This window comes from Papaver somniferum, chromosome 5, assembly GCF_003573695.1.
Source record: "Papaver somniferum cultivar HN1 chromosome 5, ASM357369v1, whole genome shotgun sequence".
NCBI lineage: Eukaryota > Viridiplantae > Streptophyta > Magnoliopsida > Ranunculales > Papaveraceae > Papaver > Papaver somniferum.
The window spans coordinates 146,096,343-146,122,796 of record NC_039362.1 but is presented as its reverse complement, the minus strand read 5'-3'; positions in this window follow the sequence as shown (position 1 = coordinate 146,122,796).

Here is a 26,454-nt window from a genome sequence, read left to right as displayed (position 1 = left end):
TCAATATTGGAGATTATACCAAGAGGAAACATCAAAAGTTGCTAAATATCCCTCAAGAATACAACAATATCTCGTTTAATTAGTATTTGAAATTTTTTATCTACCATGGTAACGGTATTTCATACTGGGATAGATAGGGAAAACCAAATTTTTTTGGCTTAAAATGCTTCTCTAAAAAAACGAAGAAATCATCATCATTATATTCTTTGGAAAAAAGAATCCATTATATGGTCGAAAAAATCACTTATTGGATTTTTTTAGAAAATACGCCAATTTATTTTCTCATCTTATAGAAACGATGGAGAAAATTAACACCAATAGGTTTATTCGATTTATCAAGCTCTCGTATGGACAAAATAAAAAGATATTGTCATTTTAGTTATCACAAAGGCAAAATCCACTTTGTGGTTAGACAAATGCTTTCTTGTAGGTGAATAAAAAGTCACATGATCTTCCTCCAATGAACAAAGATATCAAAAAAAATTGTCTGATGGGTAATTAAATTACAACAACACCAATTTTTGGTGATTACAGTTATATTAAAGAGATAAAAACTGTAAACCATATTTCGATGTATTTTTTTTCTTTTTCTTTCTCTTTATAAAAAAAATAGAAAAGAAAGGAAATCATTTTTTTTGAATATTGACCACCTACAACCCATATATAGATATGGGCCATGTCTCTTAGAGAAAGAAACTTATATACAGTGAAAACTCCATTAATTAATACTTGATCATTTAATAAACTCTCTTAAATAATATTTTAACTAGTCCGAATTCGGGGACAACATGCCAAATCAATAGTTCACTAAAATTATAAGATACCAATAAATTTTTGATTACCTATATAGATCCCATATGAAATATGAATTAATAATTCATTATATATATATATATATATATATTCAATACATTAATGATCTATGAAGACTTTTTGAAAAATGATTCAGTTGTCTTATGTTTTTTGTTAAAATCAATAACACATTGAATCTCATCTCAATTTTTCTTATTATAGTAAGAGTTTCTTGTGTTGTTTTCTCATAGCTCAGGAAGAAATTATTCAATTATTGTGTTTACATAGGAAATATTTTTTTATTTGATAATAAATAAAAAGTTATTTAGAAAAATGATTTGATATTGTGTTTATAAAAATATGATTTAATATTATGTTTATATAGAAAAAAAATTTTGATAATAAAGTTATCTATAAGTTAATATCTCACTTAATTAATAAATTTTGGCAGCCCCAACATCATTAAATTATAGAGTTTCTACTATAACTTTCAAGATTACTAGATATAGAGAAAATGAAAACTTTCAAGATTACTAGATATAGATAAATGAATTTAGTTCTATGTAATCATTACATCACGAAGTATGCCAACCCATTTTCGCCAATTGCTTCTTCATACAAAAGACTGAAGAGCTCTGGATGTTGAGTCAACGTATAAGGTTTGATCCACAACCACAATGCTGGCATATTTTCTCCAAATTCGTATGGATTGAAATCAAAGTGATCAAGAGCTCACATACGTCTAATAATATTCAGTTTATCAAGAAGTTTATGCATCACAGAATTCACCTTCGAACGATCTTTCCCTATACTCCCAAAGAAGTGTATCTTTTGCAAGGAGGATAGATAATATGTGCAATATCTTCACATAAACATGTACAACTGATAGCTTGAGAAGAGTGAATGAAGGTTACAACTCGTGCAGAAGTGCAAAGTAATTTCCTTCAGTCCATATTTAATAGATAGTTCTAATCCTTAGTTAACACCTTGAAACTCTTCATCAAATAGATTAAAGAGATTACTACATAAATTATCAGAATAAATTTCACGAGAGTAAGAAACTATTTGTCTCCACCATAAGTCACGAATAACAACTCCAATAGCAATAGAACCTTTAGAAAAAAGAACAGATGTGTTTACCATGATTGTTTGGCCCTTTTCAATAGTAGAATCTATCCAAGGTTGTACTTCAACATCTTCAGGACACCAAGAGTCAATACATTTCTTTTTCTTATAACCTCTATAGAGAACAACTAAAAATATAAGATTTTTATAATCATCATAATCTTTAATATTATCATAATCGTTGCTACCATCAGAATAATCACAATCTTTAATATTATCCATATAAGTCATAACTCTGTCAAAAAATTTGCAGGAGTTTATTCAAGTGTTATGCTCGAGTAACGTTCCAATCATTCAAAATAGTCTCACGGAATTTCGGTGGTACCTCCGAGTTCAGATCATTTGATGAACCAGGGCATTTAAAAAGTATATCAAACAGATCCTCCTACACAACAAGATAAAAAGTTAATATTAATAAATAGTAAGAACTAAGATTATTAAGAAAAAAATGATTGATGAACTTCCAAAATTTGTGTCGTCCTCATGTGGCAACAAGATTGATTATAAAGCAAGAAGTTATTCTTCCTAAGATACAACAAACGTTCAAAAGTCTCAGACTTTCAATTTCTTTATAACCATTAACCAGTGTGAAAGGGTGGGTGGGGAGGTGGGGTTGGGAGGAATACACATAAGAAATGGGGGAGAGAATAGTTGTGCAGATTATATAGCCAAGAAAGCTAGAAACAATCGTGCTAGTTTTGAGTTTAATGATAATTTTCCCCCCTGATATAAACTACTGGATCAGCAAGGAAAATCTTTTTGTAACCAATCAATTATTTTAATACAATCTTATTCTGAACAAAAAAAAAGAGAGGGGGAGAGATAGACGTGGATATTTATATTGAGAGGAAGAACTGGAAAGATTTAAGCAAAACATGGCATAATACATTTCATAATAACCAATATACCCTTACACTCTGATGAAACAATTGTAAATTGGGTCCCCAATTAGAAATTTCTTTCTCTAAGGCCCATTCTTGTGCACAAGGTTAAAAACAATGGTTGACATATCAGGTGGCATGGAAAATGAGTTGTTCTATTACGGGAAAATTACTGAGCGATAGAGTTACTATCGACAATTATTATCAACCGCTCTAGCGTATTATGAATATCGTTGGCGTCATAAATCTCATTGTGCGGTTTACTTAATATCGCTGACGGTATTATGAATATCGATCAACGACTATTTTGTAACTATTATTTCCCCCTGCTGGTTCATATATATACACCCTTGTACTTCTTTAAACTACTCACACCTAATTCAATATATATTTCACAAATTTCTCTATCTGTATTCTCAAATTTAAATTTGATAATCATCAATGGTGAAATTCAATGAAGAGAAGAATGTTATTATGAATCATTTTAGATTACAACAAGAAATTCATCGATGGAAGTTGCAACAACTTGATGATGAAGAAGCTGAAGATAAACAACTAATTGACACTATGATGCTTGTACATTCGGGTCAAATACCTAGAGTTCCAAAGCCAAAATAAGTATTGTCAAGAAGATATACATATTGAGGGAGGGTATTTTACCACAAGAAGTTGATGCAAGATTATTTTCTTCCCAATTGTGTGTACTCTAATCAAGATTTCCAACGTTGATTCCACGTGCCTCGGTACTTGATGAAAAAGATGATTGATGAGCTTTGTCGAGTAGAACCTCAATTTAATTATCAGTTTGATGCACTAAATATTAAAGGTAATAGTCCTGAACAAAAAGTTACTTTGGATTTAAGGATTCTAGGTTATGACAAACCAGCGGATGCGAGCGATGAGTACCTTCGTATGGGAAAAACAAGTTCATTCACTTATCTTTCATTGTTTTGCGAAGTAATAATTAATCATTTTGCTCCAATGTATTTACGAAAACCAACCGGGGAAAATGTTAGAAAAATATTAAGGGAGAATCAAGAAAGGGGATTCCCAGGAATGCTAAGTAGTTTTGATTGCATGCATTGGGTATGGTTGGGATGCCCTGTTTATTGGGCCGGTCAATATAAGAGTCATTACCCAAAACCAACTGTTATCCTTGAAGTTGATGCTTCTCATGATTGTTGGATATGGTACGCCTTTTTTGGTCTACCTGGTTCACAAAATGATATTAATGTTTTGCACAAGTCGCCTCCGTTTGAAGATCTAAAGTATGGAATTTGTCCCGAAGTTCGTTTCACAACCGACAATTAATACAATCATAGGTATTATCTTGCAGATGGTATCTATCCAAAATGGTCAACCTTTGTTCAATCTTACCGTCAGCCTCCTGCCGACACATTAGATAATTCATACCGTCATTTTAACGAACGCCAAATGGCATTGAGGAAGGATACGGAACGGGATTTTGAAATTTTGAAGAGAGAGTTCGCTATCATTTTTGGGCCCTATCATGGTTTAAGTCCTCGTGAAATGCACAAGATTATGCTTACTTGCATAATTCTACATAAACTAGTAATTCAGGAAACCCGTCGTGACAAGGAGTGGAATAACTATTAAGATGAAGATTTGAGGCCTTAGATTTAACCAAAAAGAGGTGTGCCTGTAAGAAACTATGAGAAAATGACTAATTACATTCAGAACCGAAATCTGTATGACTGATTAAGAGAAGATATGAGCGTGAATCTTTGGGAAGAGTATGGAAGAGCGGGTGGACATAATTATTAAGTTATGTATTTTAATTTAAACATTTAATTGTTAATATTTTTGTAGTTTATTTTAAAATCCGAAGAGTTTATCTGTAAATAACAGCTATTGTCGATGTTGGATGCTATTATGCAAGCAAAAAGAAGGAAAAATCAGGTTGTGCCCATATTTAAAGGATATGGTCCAAGCACTTTAAATATCGAGCTGAGCCAGCTAGTTACGCATACAAAGTAGGGGAATTACATACAGTACGACTTAAAAATGACCCTGATTAGAGCATTTTTTTTTGAGCAGTGGATGCCTATTTTCAATGTTATGAGTTAGTCTTTATTTTGAAAATGATCCACTAGAAACCTCACGGGAGACTCAAGGTGTGATGACTAGCGAAAAGTGGTAATGGAAGGAAAGTGAAGAAGGGACACAAAGAGATCAGTGAGGATACTAGAGTGTCCGAGTCCATATTTCTCTTTACCCAGTGTTTTGTCCAGAGTCCAGACCTCCTTTGTGAATGAAACTGGAAAATTCCTCGTGTGAAGATTTTTCATCCCAAATCAAGGAACACGCAAAGAGCATCGAGGATACAAGGGGTTGGAAAATTCCACGTGGTATTACCAGTCCTCCACACCCGGCCACGCCTCAATCATATGGAGTTCGGTATCAAGGTCGAAGCTATGCTTCGGAAAGTCGGATCACGACATTGAGTTACATGGCGTATGTCAGATCAGAATTATAAATTCAGGTTGCAATAAAATATTTGGAGTCACTAGACAAATTTTACAGGATAATACTAAATTTTGAGTGACAATGGCGGATTTTGTATAGAAATGATAAATTTTAGTCATGAGACTACTTTGACATGATAAAGATTTTGAGATGTAGCGAAATTTGGGTCAACGGGTATATGTTTCACGTAGTGGTAGAATTATGACAATCAATATAAACGCCTTGAAGGATATATAAAATTATTATGGAGATATATAATAAGTAATCTAATCGCTTGAAACAGGTCATTAGATGTGATAATCACCTAAATAGGGATTACAATTTATTATAGATATGTTTACATGCTAAGAGTAAGCACCTATAGATTTATCCGGTAAGTCCGAGTAAATCTAGGTTGAAGATGATGGAGAAGAAGAAGTTTCAGAGAGTTTATTTCTTTGGATATTAACGCAATAAAGGCCATGTACAGATCTTGGATAGGTTGAAACTAATGCACGTGGAGTTGGGCTTGGGTAAGTTTAGGCTTAACCCAAAGAAAACTCGTTTTTTCTTTTTGATGATTTTACGCATTTAGCCAACCAACCACTGAGTAAGGAATCCGTAACCTAAGCCCGAACTCGAAGGAAATTTGGCGATCACGATTGACTCGTCTTGACAAACAATATAACTTTCTAAGATATTTTGTTGTTTTCAGTAGTTGTAATGCAAAATCTTTTTAAAAGTTATGTTGCATTCTAAGTTTACCTATTTTGAAGTTGAAACGATGAGGGTCACGAGTACATCACAATCTTTTTTATATCAACCTATGAAGACACACCTTGTATAATTTTATCAAAATAATAATGATCAAATATTATTTCAACTAGGCGTTCTTGGTAATAGTTAAGGTTCAAATCGAATTAATTATGTGATCGTTACCGAGATGATCAACGGACAAGTTTATTTACTTTAATTATAAAGCTAAACAACATAATGCGGAAGTAAATTATACCATAGGACACGGAAGATTTGTTAACAATTAAAATTGTCTGGCAGAAAAATATCGGGACCAAGTCCAGTTGTGAATACTCTCAGAATCAAGCCGTTATACAAATAAACCATTGCAATTTCGTATAGTTGAGACCATGTAGACACTCCTTCATTACTTAGTTCCTTTAGTATCCATGTTCCTATAACCAATCTTGCCAACATACGTGAATCCCAAGATAGAGTTGAGTTCTTGCCTCCAATACCTTATATATATATGAGTATAATTGAATGCACTAGAGTTTTGTCGGATTAAATGGGGATAATTCAACTATCTTAATTGTCGAGTTGTCAGAACATTAATGAAGATAATTGAGTGCAATAGAGTTTTGTCTTGTTTTTTTTAACTATTTTTTGTAATTATTACTAGTAGTTGTTAATTTTCTGTATTAGCTACTTCTTTCTAATATAGTGCATGAAATTTATTTGGTTAAATTGTTTATTGATGATAATTGCAATATTGATCTCCATTAAGATATCTTTTGTGCATTGTTTTCCATGCGATTGTTATATTCTACCATTTTTTTTCTTTGTGTCCGATCTCATTATAACTCTCGTGTTCTTCCTTGAACAACTTAAGATAAATACTTTTAATGATTGATTTCTATTTTAAATTCTTGTGAGATTTGCTAAAATCCGAGAAAATCATTTCCTAGTAAAGTATCGCCTTTGTTGTTCTCTTTTGAGAATGACAACATATAGAGGAGAGTTCTTAATTGAACTTGCACTTAATTGACATATTGTAACACCCCTCGAATTATGGAATTGAAACTTAGTCCAGAACCCGGCGGTGCCACTGTTGTAGGTCCATTTTTTCTCTTTTTAAAAAATAATTATTTAGAACTAAGAAAGAAAATCTAGTAAATAGTATAAATAAATAAAATATTAAAAACAAGTTTTAAATAGTTAAAATTAATAATACAACTTCATGTGAATTTCCTCTGTCGTGGTTAAAATCTGAATCAAACTCTGTTCCTAGAGCTTCTGGCCCCACCGGAAAATATTTCGACCAATAAAAACCTTTCATTTTTCCACGCCACCGTTATTTCCTATTTTGCACACCACTTGGGACCTAAAAAAATACGAGACTTGCGCTGCAATTATCTATCAAAGAACCTAAAAAATTAATGAGACTTGCGTTATAACGTTATCTCTCAAAAGAAGGGAAGATTCAACCGCCTTCCTCTCTAGTTGTTTCTTAGTTAATGTTCTCCATGTATAATTAACATTATGATTAATTCCCAAATTCATCGTATCAAAGATTAAGTTATGTATTTTCAATTTTGTTTACAGGTAAAAGATCATAAAAAGAAAATTTGAGGTCACGAAACCTTGAACCAAGTCGTGTACATATTACATCTTGAGATCGAGTAATTGAATCTCTTCTCACCACTCCTTTTGATTTAATCATTAGTTTTAAATTTGGGAATTTCAATTATTTGGTTTACTATGGTGGGGTTGGGTTGGATTTATTTATTTATTTTAACAAAATATCACATTCCTCTTCGACTATTTTGTTTATGGTGCTATTTTTGTTAATCTCAGTTCGCGCATTAACGAGACCACAAAGTTTGAAGGGATGACAAACAATCAAAATATCAATAGTATTTAGGAGTTTTTTTCCCCAAAATTCACAACTGATGATAAGAAAATTTGAATTTGAATTTCTCCTAGAAAGGCCGAAAATTGAACACACATACTTCCAGCGTATTCAAAACTGATACTCTCTCGGACCGTTCTGCAACCATTCAGGCGAGAAAAAAAACAATCATTTAGTTAGCTAATTGTAAGTGGAATGATCTACAATTGAAAAAAATCACGTAGAGAGACATAATATATATATATACCCGACAGATGATTGTGCCGTTTTTCAAAAGAATAACATTTCCATATTGAACAAGATTGAGATTAACAATTGTTAGAGCACTGCTCGGTCGAACTCGCATTCGTTGCTATTTCAAGCATGTTTGTCAATGTTAGTGATCAAAACTATAAGTCTTTATTTCAAGTCTATTTTTAGATGACTTGGACTAGGACATAGTTTGTGTAGTTGAATTTAGACTTCACGGCGTTTATCACTTGAAGAGGAAGAACTACTAAGGAGAGCTTGTGTAACTTCATCAACAAAAGGTTTGTGGAGACTTAAACTCATCTATCACTTGGAAAGTCTATTTCTACTATATCTCCTATATTGAGACATAAGTCGTGTTACGATATAGTTTTCTTTATACACATTTGAGATTTCGAGCTGAGTATATCTCTCTTACATATTTCTCGAAATATGTTTTGGTAAGCTTTCGCTTCGACCAAGTTCATCTTATATTATGAGAAAATTTCCGAGTAACATGCTACATGGTTTGTGTGATACAATCATTTGGTGTAAAGCTTGGAATGTTTCGATAATGATTATTTCAATATCTTGAAAATTGCTTTGATGCTAATAGTGTGTGAAAACAACTATTGTCTTTATAGAAGAATGTTTAAATGATTGAAATAAAAGTTTAGAAGCTTGTAACCATATTTGTATATAAGCATAGTGTGTTCGCTATGCATACCTGTGTGTATACAAAAAGGTTGTAGGAGACTGGATAAGTATGCGTACCCGTGTGAACTTCCTCCCGTACACATACTGGCTGAAGTTCACGACCGTGAATTTATGTTGAGTTTGAAAACCAAAACCAAAATCATCCGGTTACCTAAATTACGCGTACCCGTACGCATACTGGCGGAAATTTCACGTCCGTGAATTTCTGTTGAGTTTGAAAACTAAAACAAACTCAAATCCGGTTACTTAAGTACGCATACCCGTATGCATACTTAAGTAGGTTACTTTCTAAAATCAGTTATACATTAACCTAAAACATTTATCAACAAGGAATGCAATCTTTGCAAACTGTGGCTATAATGTTCATGTATTGATTCGAGTGAATCAAACCGATTTTGCTTCAATTGTGTTCTTGTATAAATCCATGAGAAAATAGCAATTGAACAACTTTTTAACTAGTTTCATTTGATTCATTTGAACTAGTTATGGTTAAGACGAATAAGGTTGATATGAGAGTAATCATATGGCTAACCTCGGTTAACTGTGAACCAACATGGTGTACACGTTTGGGTATGGTTACATAAACCTAAATGAGGGTACATTTTATTTGTGTATAACAATCTAAGTTCGATCTAACGGTTGAAAGATATTAGCTTGGTTGAATCAGGTTTTTCATCTAACAGTAAATATTTAATGCTTTGTTACCAAATTAACTTGGATTGCAAACCCTGATTTGAAAACTATATAAAGGAGAACTTTAGCAACTGGGAAACCTAATCCCCCCACCTCCTATGTGTTACTAGTTGCATAATTAGAATCGATTCTCCTTTAAACTTAGGTTTCTTCTCGAGACCCTGTAGGTTAACGACTTTGGATTGTGAAGCCAAACCCAACTATTCTCTTTGTAGTTGCATGATATGATCTTGTTGTTTCTATCGTGATTGAGTGCAATTGTAAAATTGGCTTGAGATTTATATCTACGATAGGCGAGATAGAAAAGTAGTCATAAACACCTACGTCTCATCATTTGTGATTCCTCAATAACTTGTTTCGCTAGTCTATTAAGTTTATTGTGAGTGATTTATAATACTAGGTTGTTCTTCGGGAATATAATTCCGGTTTATCAATTGGTTCTTGTTCACCTTTATTTATCAAAAGACTGAAAATAAACTCTTGGGTATTTCTATGGGAGACAGATTTATTCAATCCTATAGACTTTTCTGTATGAGACAGATTTGTTTATCAAGTCTCCGACTTTGGGACGTAGCAACTAGTTGCGGGTGAGATCAACTAAGGGAATCAAGAGCGTAGTATCCTGCTGGGATCAGAGACGCGAGGAGCACAACTGTACCTTGAATCAGTGTGAGATCGATTAGGGTTCAACTACAGTCTAGTCTGAAGTTAATTGGTAGTAGGCCATTGTCTGTAGCGGCTTAATACAATATGGTGTTCAATCTGGACTAGGTCCCAAGGTTTTTCTGCATTTGCGGTTTCCTCGTTAACAAAATTTTATGGTGTTTGTGTTATTTCTTTTCCGCATTATATTTAGTTATATAATTGAAATATCACAGGTTGTGCATTAAGATCAATCAATTAGAATATCCAACCTTTGGTTGTTGATTTACATTGGTTGACACTTGAACATTGGTCTTTGGTACCGTTCAAGTAATTCCTCTTATATTCAATCGGGCTCGCAGATTTCTATTTGTTGATTGTGGATTGAATTAAGAGTTAGAGATATTAAACTCTTTAATATACTTTATTCTAGATTGAGTCGACTGTGTAGTTGATTCTCTAAAAAGTGTATTGGAGTGAGTCCTCTCAGATTGCCAAACGAATTGTTGGGTGTGGTTGTTAGACCCCCCATATTTTCAATTGGTATCAGAGCTAGTATCATCCATCCTCAGATCGCTACAAACACAAACTTATGAGGTATTTAACGTGTTTGCCTGCTCTGTATTAATTGAAAATGCGGGGGGTATAACAACCACACCCAGTAATTCGTTTGGAAATCTGAGAGGACTTGCTCCAATACACTTTCTAGAGAATCAACTATACAATCAGACTCAATCTAGAATAAAGGATATCAAAGAGTTTAATATCTCTAACTCTTAATTCAATCTGCAATCAGCTATTAGAAAAATCTGCGATATTTTTCAGGTATACTTGATGAAAAAATGTGTTTCTCAATCTCCAGCTATCTTCTTATCGTTCTTAGCTGGTTTATCAATTACAAACACTTTTTGTTGCATGAGTAATTTTTTTTCCCCAAAAAAAGGGTGTCAAATTGTTGTGCTCTAAATTTTTCTCTTTTGAGAACAAATTTATTTTAGAGTTGAGTTTTTTACTCATTAAGCAAATATGTGTTATATCTTCTTCGCAACTGTTTGGTATAAGGCTAAATATATGTACGTGCATGTATCTCTTTTCATACAGGCACATACCAAACTTGGAAACCCTAAACTTTGGTTCTTGTGTAACCTATAAATATCAAACCTTTTATAGAGTACGCATACTTTTGTTGTGCTCTTTTAAGGATGGGATCTACTCCAAGTTCTTGGGATTTACCAGCCGATTCAATTGATGATTCGGTTTATTTGGGGTTTTTTTTGAAGAAGAGAACCCTTGTTAAGTCTGACGAACTCGAATCCCGTGCCTCATGCTATTATGAGTTTCTCATCAAGATCGAGAAAATTATGAGATGGTCTTTGCTGAAGTAGTTCATGGTTTTATCACTGATCTTGGGAAGACTCAACTGAAGCTCGAGAACTCTGTAAAGGATCTTAACTTGTTACGAACTGAGTTGAAAAAGGTTGATTCTGACCTTGTTCTCATGAAGTCACATGTTAAGGATCTTCTCAGTGAGGATATCTTCTCCGAAGATGCAGTTGATACAGTTAGTCACAAGTTTGAAGGTCTTGGTACCAGTGAAGCTTCCGCACAGGAACTCTGATTATGGCTTGTGATTACTCTTTGTTTCTGAGTTTGTTTTGGTTTATCATGTCTAGTAAATCTTCTTAAGAGAAGTTTATTCTTGTTTTGTTTTTAGAAGAATAACTAGGGTTTGAAATTGCCATTACTGTGAGTACACATAGCTATGTTCAACGATTTTCATCTTCAATGTTTTTAGATTTATTTATTTAAATTCTAAGTTTTTGGAAGATGATTTTTGCAATTTTAATCTTTATGATTTTATATATTGCAAATTGTTATGGGATATGTTGTTTACGTCCGTGAACCTGTGACTGTCCCATATTTGTTCAAAAGTTATCTATATTATGTCGGTGTGAAAGTATTGATAGAAGATATAATGAATTTTGACATTACAAAAGTTAAAGCCTTTTATGTCATTATTTGATGGAAGAAAGGATAAAACTTTTGTTTACAAGGATTAAGTCTATTACATGTCATTGTGCAAATAGTGATGAAAAATAGAATGCATCCTTGTCTATTCTGCAGTATTTGTCAATCTCCGATCCACATTTTTGTGCATATACTGTGTTGATCCATAAGTTTTCTTATGTTTGAGCATGACCAGTTGAATTGATCATTCTCTTGTGCTCAGTTTAGTTGTTGCTCCGTAAGTTCTCTTATGACGAGCATGAACAATTGAATTGATCGCTTTCTTCTGGTTAATTTAGTTGTGTAATTCCAATTGAATTAATCATGAGTTTTATTGTGGTTAATTTAGTTGTGTACTTAGATTGGATTAATCATGGATTCTTTTATGGTTAATTTAATCTTTTGGATTCAAATTCATGTTTTCATGTGATTTGGTTATGTCCAAAGAAATCCTTCTTTTATTGTGAAAGTAAGGTCGCCTTTGTTGTTCTTTCGGGAATGACATTTTATAGGGGAGATATCTTTTTGAACTTGTGCTAAATTTCCAAATCTTTGTGGGGAGTGCGGATGTGGAATATTATAGGGGTTATCTTTTATCTTTATAAACTCCTTGATGAATGCATTTAGCTTCGGCTTTATGATGGCATCTAAATAAGTTGATATGGTATTCTCTATTGGTCATGAAGTATATCTATAAAAATTTCATGAGGATCCCACTAATTTTCATACCTTTTCCAATTTATATTGAAAAAAAGGGGGAGAATGAATGTGTAGTGTGATACTACAAATACATATGGTTTACAGATCATTATGTTAGGGGGAGTGGTTTTCATGTCGAGACGAAGTATTGACTCAGGGGGAGTGATACATATCACCATAGTATTATTGTCAAAGTTGTGATACAATTGAACTTTGATGCTATGTAATAATACTATGATATTGTATAACAATGATTGAGAGTATTTGTTTTCTCATTGTTATCGCTACGGATCTTCAACAACTATGATGATGAACTTACAACCTTTAGGATCATGGAGTACTTGGAAGCGACGAAGATTTAGAGTCGCGTTGAAGATGCCAAGGAGATCAAGCATTTGGATTAGAAGCTACAATTTTTATTTATTTTGTAATCCATATATATTGATAGTCACTAAAATTGACAAAGGGGGAGATTGTTAGAGCAATGCTCGGTCGAACTCGCATGCGTTGCTATCTCAAGCATGTTTGTCAATTTTAATGATCAAAACTATAAGTCTTGATTTCTAGCCTATTTATAGATGTCCCGGACTAGGAAAAAGTTTGTGTAGTTGAGCTTAGACTTCACGACGTTTATCACTTGAAGACGAAGAACTACTAAGGAGAGCTTGTGGAACTTCATCCACAAAAGGTACGTGGAGACTTAAACTCATCTATCACTTGGAAAGTCTATTTCTACTCTATCTCCTATATTGAGACACAAGTCGTGTTACGATATAGTTTTATCTATACACATTTGATATTTCGAGCTAAGTGTATCTTGCTTACATATTTCTCGAAATATGTGTTGGTAAGATTTCGCTTCGACCAAGTTCATATTATATTATGAGAAAATTTCCGAGTAACATCTTACATGGTTTGTGTGATAAAATCATTTGGTGTAAGACTTGGAATGTTTCGATAATGATTATTTCAATATCTTGAAAATTTCTTTAATGCTAATAGTATGTGAAAACGACTATTGTCATTATAGGAGAATGTTTCAATGATTGAAATAAAGAGTTTAGAATCTTGTAACCATCTTTGGATATAAACATAGTGTGTTCGCACATTAGTGTATAAGTCCAAAACCGGGAGCCTAAAGTATGCATACTTGTGTGTATACAAAAAGGTTGTAGGAGACTGGATAAGTATGCGTACCCGTACGCGTACTGGCGGAAGTTCACGTCCGTGAATTTCTGCTGAGTTTGAAAACCAAAATGAAAAGACGAGGGTACCCAAATATACCTCAATCTAAAACTTTTCCTACCTATAAGTCCTTTCTCCAAAAGTGATTGTCTATGGACTGAGTCGAGACAATGCAACTAATCGGTTCACACTTCGTGTGATCGTATATGGATACGAGATGGAGACAATACAACAACAAAGTATGTTTACATGATAAAAATGTTCGGACTTAACCAAACACAATAGGATTCACTTATCAAGTAAATATGAATTAACGTTTGTGTAATTTACTTTAATTATAATAAAAAAATAATAATGCGGAAATATAAAGTAAATAACACATCAAAATTTTGTTAACGAGGAAACCGCAAATGCAGAAAAACCCTGGGACCTTGTCCAGAATTGAATACTATCAGGATTAAGCCGCTACACAAAATTACACCTAACTTCATATAGTTGAGAACAAGCAACTAAACCTATAGTTCACCTAGTTCCGTCTGTATTCCCATGCCTCCAACTTATAAATGAGTCACGTACTTGGAAAAATTCCTTCGTATTCCAAACAGTAAAAGAACAATAAATATGTTTGGTATCAACTCTCTTCAACCAAGTGATATGAGTCGGACAAAGGCTCTTCTGCTTATCTTAACATAAACTCCTTCGTCAGGGCCTTAGATGTATCTCATGTTCAATTACCGAAGTAATCGTTAAGATTTTACAATCAACACTCTTAATCCAAATAATTGTGTTGATGCCAATCTACTCAACTAATCAATCCAATTCTATCACAAGGATAAAACCGGATATTAATTGGATCCTCTTTTTACCGAAACAAGTATTGTACACACCAAAGATTATGAACCCCAAATCAGAAATCTTCAATATCTTTTTTGTCTTCAAATCTTCTTAGATCTTCAATAAACACCTGCACACAATCACTTGAATCTCTTGTGATCAATCACGCACAGAACGGAGTCTGTTAACAATGGATTATCACAAGATCGTCTTTTGCACTAAAAACAGTCTCAAGATCCCTGTCGAAATTCTGAACTAGTTTGAGTGAATCTTATATCAGAAGAGAAGATCCTCAAGCATAAACAAACTAGGTGCAATCAAAGCTCAACCACCATTAGTCAATCAAATCAATCGAAAACAAAAGATAAACCGCAATTATCTTGTTTCCCACCAACGGTACTAATAGAGCTTCTCAATCCCAAAGAAGACTTTAAAACAAGCGGTCGTAAGAGATTTCGCCTAATTAGGTTACTCTCCTCTCCGAATAGGCGGCTTCACCAGTAGCAGCACAACAAGAGGTAGTTTGCTGTTACGAAGGATTAGTTTGCTATAAATGTAAACTTCAAGTATTTATAGACTAGGAAGTTTGGACACCAAGGAATTTCCAAAACCAAAAATATTCTCTAAATATTCATTAAAGCAAAAATTCGGTTTCCATAATTCCTGGAAATGCTCTGTCCAAAAATAATGATCGAAATCTCTCGAAAAATCTCTAATTAGTAAATGCACATTACTAATTCTTATTTTTCCTAAAAATGAAATTAATAACCTTAATTAAAATATTCTTAACTTATTTATGTTTCGATACTGGGATTCTCTTCCCTTAGCTATTAAGGAATAACTTTGAACAATTAAATGTAAACATTCACAACACGTGTTCAAAGTATGTCGACATCCTTACTTTGTAAGTCCTCTTTCATACTTTCAACCTTGAAACCGATTTTCCACACTTCCAAACAAGTTTAGAATTGGTTCGTCTGACTTTCAAGAACTATGTGATTGATCAAGAATACTCAATCACAAATCATGGGTGTAACGGTTCTACCTTCCATGTGAGTACTATGCTTAGTCACACTAGCTTTCCAAAATTCGGTTGACTAGGTAGATCGGTTCCCCACATATATATGGTATCTAACTTAGATGTGTTGTACATGTCCATAGGACCGGTTCCCCTTTGCCTAAAAACGTGCTGCACATGTCCATAGGATCAGTTCCCCTTTCTGTTATAAACCTGCTGCACCCCATAAAAGGATCTATTCCTCTTTGTGATGTACTGCACCTCTTACTAGGATCGGTTCCCATTCACCCAGATTTGGTCAGACATAAAATCACAAACTCGATCATAGCATCTCAGGTGATTACTTAAGATCGGTTTCACTAATAAAAGTCACACCAATACATAAGTCAGGCCTTTGTTAATAGTTTTACCAATAACACAACCAAGTCATGAACGGCTATGCTAATCACACATATTGGTTTTTTAAAAGGTATGCAATGAATAACAATACCAATAACACCTGGCGATTTCCTTTTCGATTCACAAACCAAGTTCATGAATTTACTTCCTTAGAACACATGTAAACATTGTTCCCTAGGATGAAATCCTCACCTCATACCCATACATAATCATAATAGCATTCAAATGATTATGGCGATGTCTTATCTACAAAGTTTAATGGTTAAGAAATAAACCTCGTATTGTATTCCTTAATACTATGTCTATCTAGAGTTCAATCATGCTTCGCAATTTTGTTTTCAATATGCACGACTTGAAAGATACGTTAGGGAATGAAACAGTTCAAGTCAAATATCACTAACCTCAAGTGAAAGGATGATGTTGTCGTTTTATATACTTGCTTTTTCGCATCTTCAAGTCTTCGCAATACTTGTAAAGTCTCATTATCCTAGTACTTTCAAGCTAACCTATACGAAGTTGACTCTAGTACATAATCAAGCGATTCTTAACACGAGTATTGATTCGTTAAAATATGACAACCAAACTTGACATACCAACGCTTGGTGGGTTCAACCGAGCTATTTTTTAACAATCTTCCCCTTTGTCAATTTTAGTGACAAAACTCTTACATCATATGTATAAACAAGTTACAAGAATTCATTACACATACGCTTGATTCCCGAATTCAACAGCACAATAATCTGCATACATTTAATCCTTAAAAATGTCGTTGTTGACATTATAATAACAAAGCTAATACTCCCTCTAAGGAAGATAGGTATATTTTCAATCCGCACGTCTTTGTTATACCACTTAATATGATATGTTACTCCCCCTTAGTCTGTGCTTTCACTCTTTCGTTTAGATAAACGTTGAAGCACCAATGTTATTTTCCTTGGTGATACCAATCAATATAAAATCAATGCCAGTATCACTTTTTTACTCCATATATTTCTCCCCCTTTTTGTCACAAAATGACAAAGAAACGAAAAAATAAAGGACAAACCGAAAAGAATCTTACAAATCTCAAAATAGACTTGCAACCTGTAGAGTTAAGCACGAGGGTTCCACACACCATGTTCTGATAACCAATATCAAAACCGAAACTACAAGTAGTTTTATTTTGATATGTTACCAAGGAAAAAATTGTCCGAAACAATTTTCCTTTTAGTTTAGTAAACCAAAAATCAACTAAACACCTTAGTTCCTTTGCTAAACCGATTGTATAAAAACAATCGTTATTCGATAAGACCAAAATAAAGATAACTCTATTTTTCTCATCAGGTTCTAATTATCCATAAACTTAGACCTTTCAATTTTAAACAAGACAAGTACTAGGTTAGTTAACTAGAATTTCTTGTTAAGGCATTCTATTAGACTTGAATAACCGAAACCTCACTTCGGTAAGTCTAACTAAGATCAGAATTAACTTAGTTTCTCTTATCCAGAATCGAATTGGACTAAACAACTCATCCCGTAAACCTTTTCTTTCGTTAAGCCATAAATAATTCATACAAACCAAATAAATCAACTTGCATAATTATTCACCTCAACCGGAAGCAATTGAAACAGCATAGACATTAAAGCACTGCAATTGCACCGAAATTTTGTAAGCCTAAACAATTGATACCATACAAAATAAAGCAAGATAACAATAGTTTTTCTTAATCGGTACCAATTGAATCACACATAATGGAATAAACATCAATTGTATCGAAATTTTGTTAAGCAAAAGCAATAAATATATATGAAATAAACTTAGGATTTTCTTAAACAGGAAAACGATTAACTAACAAACTCGTTACCTCAAATTTCGCATCCACTTCTCTAATATGTTTGCATATTAGTCCAGGGAGAATTGATACTGAAATATCATCATGTTGTCATCCTTATGCAAAACAAAAGAATAACAACAACCAACCTTTACCAGAGAAAGGTTGAAAATCGGTATTTAACTATTGCAAAGAAAAGTTGAAAAACCGGAAGCACAAGGTACTAATGTACCTTGACAATCCCTATGGATTTCCTTAGATTTTTGAAAGTTGCTCTATCTAAGGGTTTGGTCATAATATCAGCCAGCTGACGCTCAGATGGAACATACTCTAATTTGATAACACCATTCTCATATAACTCTCTAATAAAGTGATATCTGATATCTATGTGTCTAGTACGAGAATGTTCAACTGGGTTTTCAGTCAATCGAAAACACTTAAGTTATCACACAGTATGTTCATGGTTGAAATATTTATTCCATAGTCAATGACATTTGTTTCATCCACAATAGTTGGGTACAACATGTACCAGCAGCAATATATTCTGCTTCACAGGTTGACAAGGATTGTGAATTCTTTTTCTTGCTATCCCAAGCTACAAGATTTTGACCAACATAGAAACAACCACCAGAGGTGCTTTTACGACCATCTATACATCCTTCCCAATCAGTGTCTGAATAGGAAACAAGAATGTTGTTTATATCCATAGATTATGAAAGACCATAATCTACTGTATCATTAACATATCTAATGATCCGATTTACAACTTTGATATGTGATTCTCTAGGATATGCTTGAAATCTAGCACAACATCCCACACTAAAAGCAATGTCTGGTATTTTTGCTGTTAGATATAGCAAGCTCCCTATCATGGATCTGTATATTTTCTGATCAACTGATTTTTCTCCTGGATTTGATTGAAGTTTTCCAGTAGTTGGCATTGGAGTTGCCATAGGTTGTACATCTCTTAGTTCGAATTTTTCAACTAAATTACTTGCATATTTTTCTTGAGAAAGAAGAATATTTTCCTTTTATAGCTGTATTTGCAAACCAAGAAAATATGATAATTCTCCAACATTACTCATTTCGAATTCACCACTCATAAGGTTCAAAAATTAATTTGTTAGAGTCTTTGAGGTGGATCCATAGATGATGTCATCTACATATATTTGTGCTACAAGTACATTTTTTCCACTCCACTTGGTGAAAAGTGTCTTATCAGCACCACCTCTAGAGAATCCCTTTTGGAGTAAAAAGGATGTCAGTTTATCATACCAAGCTCTTGGAGCTTGTTTTAGACCATACAAGGTCTTCTTAAGTTTAAAGACATAATCCAGGAATAATGGATCTTCAAATCCTTTAGGTTGAGCAACAAAAACTTCTTATTTTAAATCCCCATTCAGAAATGCAGATTTAATATCCATTTGAAAAAGTTTTATCTTAAGAAAACAAGCATAGGCAAGTAATAGTCTTATTGATTCTAAACGAGCAACAAGAGCAGAAGTTTCATCCAAATCAATACCTTCTATTTTGAGAATATCCTTGAGCAACGAGCCTAGCTTTATTTCTGACAATCGTCCCAAATTAGTCTGATTTATTCTTGTAGATCCACTTTGTTCCAACGATGTTTACTCCTGGTGGCTTAGGAACAAGTTCCCATACTTCTTGTCTTTTAAACTAATTGAGTTCCTCGTGCATTGAGTTTACCCAAGCAGGTTCACCGAGTGCTTCCTCAACGTTTTTCGGCTCTATTGAATAAAGAAAACATGAATAATGACAGACATTCTGAAGTTCTCGTCGAGTCATAACTCTAGCATTGGCAACTCCAATAATGTCTTCAGACGAGTGTCTTTGATGTACCCATTTAACGGGTTTTTGTACAATATTTTTGGTATCATTGGGTTGTTCAACAATACTTTCACTACCATCCTTATCATAGATGTCACTAATTAAAGGAACAACTGATGGTTTGATTCAGTCTGTTTTTCTTTAATAACAGTTTCAGAGGGAGGAAGCTCTGCTGCAGTGTGATTGTCTTGGAAAAAATCGCTAATGTCATTAATGACCACATTAATTGATTCCATCATGACTTTGGTTATAAGATTGTATACCCTGAAGGCACGACTGTCAGAAGCATACCCAAGAAAAATTCCTTCATCACTTTTGGAATCAAATTTTCCTCTATGTTCTCTGTCTTTGAGAATATAACATTTGCTTCCGAAAACCCTTAAATAGCTTAGATTGGGTTTTCTTCCATATCATAATTCATATGGGGTATTTAGAGTTTTTGATCTTAAATAGACTCTGTTTATAAGATAACAGGTTGTAAATACAGTTTCCCCCCAGAAGGTTAATGGTAGGTTTTTATTATGAAGCATTACTCTTGCCATTTATTGAATATTTCTATTCTTTCTCTCAGCTACTCCATTTGCCTGAGGTGTAATAGGAGCAGAAAATGATGACTTATTCCAAGATTATTACAGTATTCATATACTTTCGTATCCTTGAATTCTGTACCACGATTGCTTCTTATCTTCTTAAGCTTGCGACCTTGTTAATTTTAAATTGTATTCACAATGATTTTGAACTCCTCAAGAGTGTCATTTTTGTGCTTCAGAATAGCAACCCACGTGAACCGATTATAATCATCTACCATCACTAAAGCATACTTATTCCCTCCAACAGATGCTTGTTGGATTGGACCGAATAGATCCATATGTATATGATCGAGAGGAGCACGAGTGGCTATATCTCGAGAAAGTTTGTGTGGAATTTTTCCTTGCTTACCCTTTTGGCATGCACCAAAAACACCTTCTACTTTAGTGTTAATTTTTGGAACGCCTTTGACAAGTTCACGGTTAATGAGCTTACCTAGCATTCGGTAGTTGATGTTACCAAAGCATTCATGCCACAAATGAGTTGACTCAACCTTAGTCAAGTTACAGTATATATTGGATTGTATATCAAGGAGATAACAATTATTCATACTTCTTCGTCCTCGAAAAATTACTTTTCCGGACTTATCTTCAATATCACATCCTCTCATATTGAAGATGATTTTGTAACCTTTATCACAAATTTGACTGACAGACGGAAAATTAGCTTTCATTCCTTTAACATAAACAACATCATGGATTTCGGGAATACCCGGAAGTTTGATAGTACCCTTTTTGCTAATAAGACAGCTGCTTCCATCTCCAAAGGTCACAGATCCTCCTTTGTAGTCTTCAGTTTTTGTGAACCAAGAAAGATCACCTGTCATATGTCTACTACATCCACTATCTAGAAACCATTGAAATGGTGAGGTTGTTTTAAGTGCAAAAGCTCCAAGACATTGTTTACCAGATTTACGATGGTTTGTTAAGTTCTAAAAAGTTTCTTAACACGGTTAATCAGACATTTTGTAAAACAAATCTTCTAAATTAAACAATTCCATCCTTTTTGATAACAGTTCCTGATCTGACTCTTTTTAGACTGTTTAAGATGTCTGGATGAAAGAATTGAGCATTCTTGAGAATCTCTTGATTAAGACTCTTCAATCATTATATTACCGATCTCATCAGTATATGACTGGTTCTATTCAATCCTTTTATCTAACATTTTAACAAGAGCAGAGGGATATTCTTCAGAGTCCTTTTTCAGACCATCTAAAATCTTTAAAACGTTAATCGAATCGTTCATCTGATTCAATTAATTATAGGTTGGATCGCACCAAACATAGATTGTTAGATTTTTCGTGTTTTCCTGATCTGATACCAATTGAAAAGACGAGGGTACCCAAATATACTTCAATCTAAAACTTTTCCTACCTATAAGATATTTCTCCGAAAGTGATTGTCTATGGACTGAGTCGAGACAATGAAACTAATCGGTTCACACTTCGTGTGATCGTCTATGGATACGAGATGGAGACAATACAACAACGAAGTATGTTTACTTGATAAAAAGGTCCGGACTTAACCAAACACAATAGGATTCACTTATCAAGTAAATAGGAATTGACGTTTATGTAATTTACTTTAATTATAATAAAACAATTATAATGCGGAAATATAAAGTAAATGACACAAAAAGATTTTGTTAACGAGGAAACCGAAAATGCAGAAAAACCCGGGACCTTGTCCAGAATTGAATACTCTCAGGATTAAGCCGCTACACAAAATTACACCTAACTTCGTATAGTTGAGACCAAGCAACTAAACTATAGTTCACCTAGTTCTGTCTGTATTCCCACGCCTGCAACTTATAAATAACAAACGTACTTGGAACAATTCCTTTACTTCGTATTCCAAACAGTAAAGGAACAACAAATTTGTTTGGTATCAACTCTCTTCAACCAAGTGATATGAGTCGGACAAAGGCTATTCTGATTATCTTAACATAAACTCCTTCGTCTGATCCTTAGATCCATCTTATGTTCATTTACCGAAGTAATCGTTAAGATTTTGCAATCAACACTCTTAATCCAAAGAATTATGTTGATGCCGATCTACTCAACTAATCAATCCAATTCTATCACAAGGATAAAACCGATTATTAATTGGATCCTCTTTTTACCGAAACAAGTATTGTGCACACCAAAGACTATGAACCCCAAATCATAAATCTTCAATATTTTTTTGTCTTCAAATCTTCTTAGATCTTCAATAAACACCTGCACACAATCACTTGAATCTCTTGTGATCAATCACGCACAGAATGGAGTCTGTTAACAATGGATTATCACAAGATCGTCTTTAGCACTAACAACAGTCTAAAGATTCCTGTCGAAACTCTGAACTAGTTTTAGTGAATCTTATATCAGAAGAGAAGATCCTCAAGAATAAACAAACTAGGTGCAATCAAAGTTCAACCACCGTTAGTCAACAAATCAATCGAAAACAAAAGATAAGCCGCAATTATCTAGTTTCCCACCAACGATACTAATAGAGATTCTCAATCCCAAAGAAGACATTAAAACGAGCGACCGTAAGATATTTCTCCTGATTAGGTTACTCTCCTCTCCGAATAGGCGGCTTCACCAGTAGCAGCACAACAAGAGGTAGTTTGCTGTTACGAAGGATTAGTTTGCTAGAAATGCAAACTTCAAATATTTATAGACTAGGAAGTTTGGACACCAAGGAATTTCCAAAATCGAAAATATTCTTTAGAATAAAACACAAATTCGGTTTCCATAATTCCTGGAAATGCTCTGTCCAAAAATAATGATCGAAATCTCTCGGAAAATCTCTAATTAGTAAATGCACATTACTAATTCTTATTTTTCCTAAAAATAAAATTAATAACCTTAATTAAGATATTCTTAGATGATTTATGTTTCGATCCTGGGATTCTCTTCCCTTAGCTATTAAGGAATTACTTTGAACAATTAAATATAAACATTCACAGCACGTATTCAAAGTATGTCGACATCCTTACTTTGTAAATCCTCTTTCATACTTACAACTTTGAAACCGATTTGCCACACTTCCAAATAAGTTTAAAATTGGTTCATCTGACTTTCAAGAACTATGTGATTGATCAAGAACACTCAATCACAAATCATGGGTGTAATGGTTATACCAAAACAAGTTTCGGTTCTACCTTCCATGTGAGTATTGTGCTTAGTCACACTAGCTTTCCAAAATTTGATTGACTAAGTACTAGGATCGGTTACCCACATATACATGGTATCTAACTTATATGTGTTGCACATGTCCATAGGATCGGTTCCCCTTTCTGTTATAAAACCGATGCACCTCATACAGGGATCGATTCCACTTTCTGATGTACTGCACCTCTTACTAGGATCGGTTCCCCTTTACCCAGATCTGGTCAGACATAAAATCACAAACTCGATTATACCATCTCAGGTGATTACTTAAGATCGGTTTCACTAATAAAAGTAATATCAATACATAAGTCAGGACTTTGTGAATAGTTTTACCAAGAACACAACCAAGTCATGAACGGTTATACTAATCACACATATTGGTTGTTCAAAAGATATGCAATGAATAACAATACCAATAATACCTGGCGATTTCCTTTTCGATTCACAAACCAAGTTCATGAATTTACTTCCTTAAAACACATGTAAACATTGTTCCCTAGAATGAAATCCTCACCTCATACCCATACACAATCACAATAACATTCAAATGATTATGGCGATGTCTTATCTACAAAGTTTAATGGTTAAGCAATAAACCTCGTATTGTATTCTTAATACTATGTCTATCTAGAGTTCAATCATGCTTCGCATTTTTGTTTTCAATATGCACGACTTGAAAGATACATTAGGGAATGAAACAGTTCAAGTCAAATATCACTAACCTCAATTGAAGGATTATGTTGTCGTTGTAGTTCCTTGGTTCTTCACATCTTCAAGTCTTCCCAATACTTGTAAAGTCTCATTATCCTAATATTTTCAAGCTAACCTATACGAAGTTGACTATAGTACATAATCAAGCGACTCTTAACATGAGTTTTGAGTCACTAAAATATGACAACCAAACTTGACATACCAATGCTTGGTGGGTTCAACCGATCTATGCTCTAACACAAAACCAAACTCATCTGGTTACCTAAAGGACGCGTACCCGTACGCATACTGGCGAAAAGTTCACGTCCGTGAATTTCTGCTGAGTTTGAAAACTACAACAAACTCAAATCCGGTTACTTAAGTTCGCATACCCGTACGCATACTTAAGTAGGTTACTTTCTAAAATCATTTGTACATGAACCTAAAATATTTATCAATAAGGAATGCATTCTTTGCAAACCGTGGCTATGATGTTAATGTATTAATTCGAGTAAATTAAACCGATTTTTCTTCAGTGTTCTTATATAAATCCACGACAATATAACAATTGAACAACTCTTTAGCATGTTTCATTTGAGTCATCTGAACTAGTTATAGTTAAGATGGATAAGGTTGATACGAGAGTAATCATATGGCTAACCTCGGTTAACCATTTGTGAACCAACATGGTGTACACGTTTGGGTACGGCTACATAAACCTAAATGAGGGTACATTTCATTTGTGTGTAACAAGCTAAGTTCGATCTAACGGTTGAAAGATATTAACTTGGTTGAATCAGGTTTTTTTATCTAACGGCGAATATTGAATGCTTTGTTACCAAGGTAACTTGGATTGCAAACCCTGATTTGAAAACTATATAAAGGAGAACTCTAGCAACTGGGAAACCTAATCCCCACACCTCTTGTGTGTTACTAGTTGCATAACTAGAGCTGATTCTTCTTTAACCTTAGATTTCTTCTCGAGATCCTGTAGGTTAACGACTTGAAGACTTCATTGGGATTGTGAAGCCAGACCCAACTATCCTCTTTGTAGTTACATGATCTGATCTTGTTGTTTCTATAGTGATTGAGTGCAATTATAAAATTGGCTTGAGATTTATATCTCTGATAGGCAAGATAGAAAAACAGTCACAAACACCTTCGTATCATCGTTTGTGATTCCACAATAACTTGTTTCGCTAGTCGATTAAGTTTATTGTGAGGTGATTGATAATACTAGTCTTTTCTTCGGGAATATAAGTGCGGTTTATCAATTAGTTCATGTTCACCTTGATTTATCAAAAGACGGAACAAAAACTCCTGGGTATTTCTGTGAGAGACAGATTTATTCAATCCTATAGACTTTTCTGTGTGAGACGGATTTGTTTATCAAGTCTTCGACTTTGGGTCGTAGCAACTCTTAGTTGTGGGTGGGATCAGCTAAGGGAACCAAGTGTGTAGTATCCTGCTGGGATCGGAGACGTAAGGAGCGCAACTATACCTTGAATCAGTGTGAGATTGATTAGGGTTGAACTATAGTCCAGTCCGAAGTTAATTGGTAGTGGGATAGTGTCTGTAGCGGCTTAATACAGTGTGGTGTTCAATCTGGACTAGGTCCCGAGTTTTTTTTTGCATTTGCGGTTTCCTCGTTAACAAAATTATGGTGTTTTTGTAAATTATTTACCGCATTATATTTTGTTATATAATTGAAATATCATAGGTTGTGCGTTAAGATAATCAATTAGAATATCTAACCTTTGGTTGTTGATTTACATTGATTGATACTTGAACATTGGTATTTGGTACCGTTCGAGTAATTCTTCTTATATTGAATCAGTCTCGCGTATTTCTATTTGCTGATTGCGGATTGAATTAAGAGTTAGAGATATTAAATTCTTTAATATACTTTATTCTAGATTGAGTCTGACTGTCTAGTTGATTCTCTATAAAGTGTATTTGAGTAAGTCCTCTCAGATTTCCAAACGAATTGTTGGGTATGGTTGTTAGATCCCTGCATTTTCAACAAT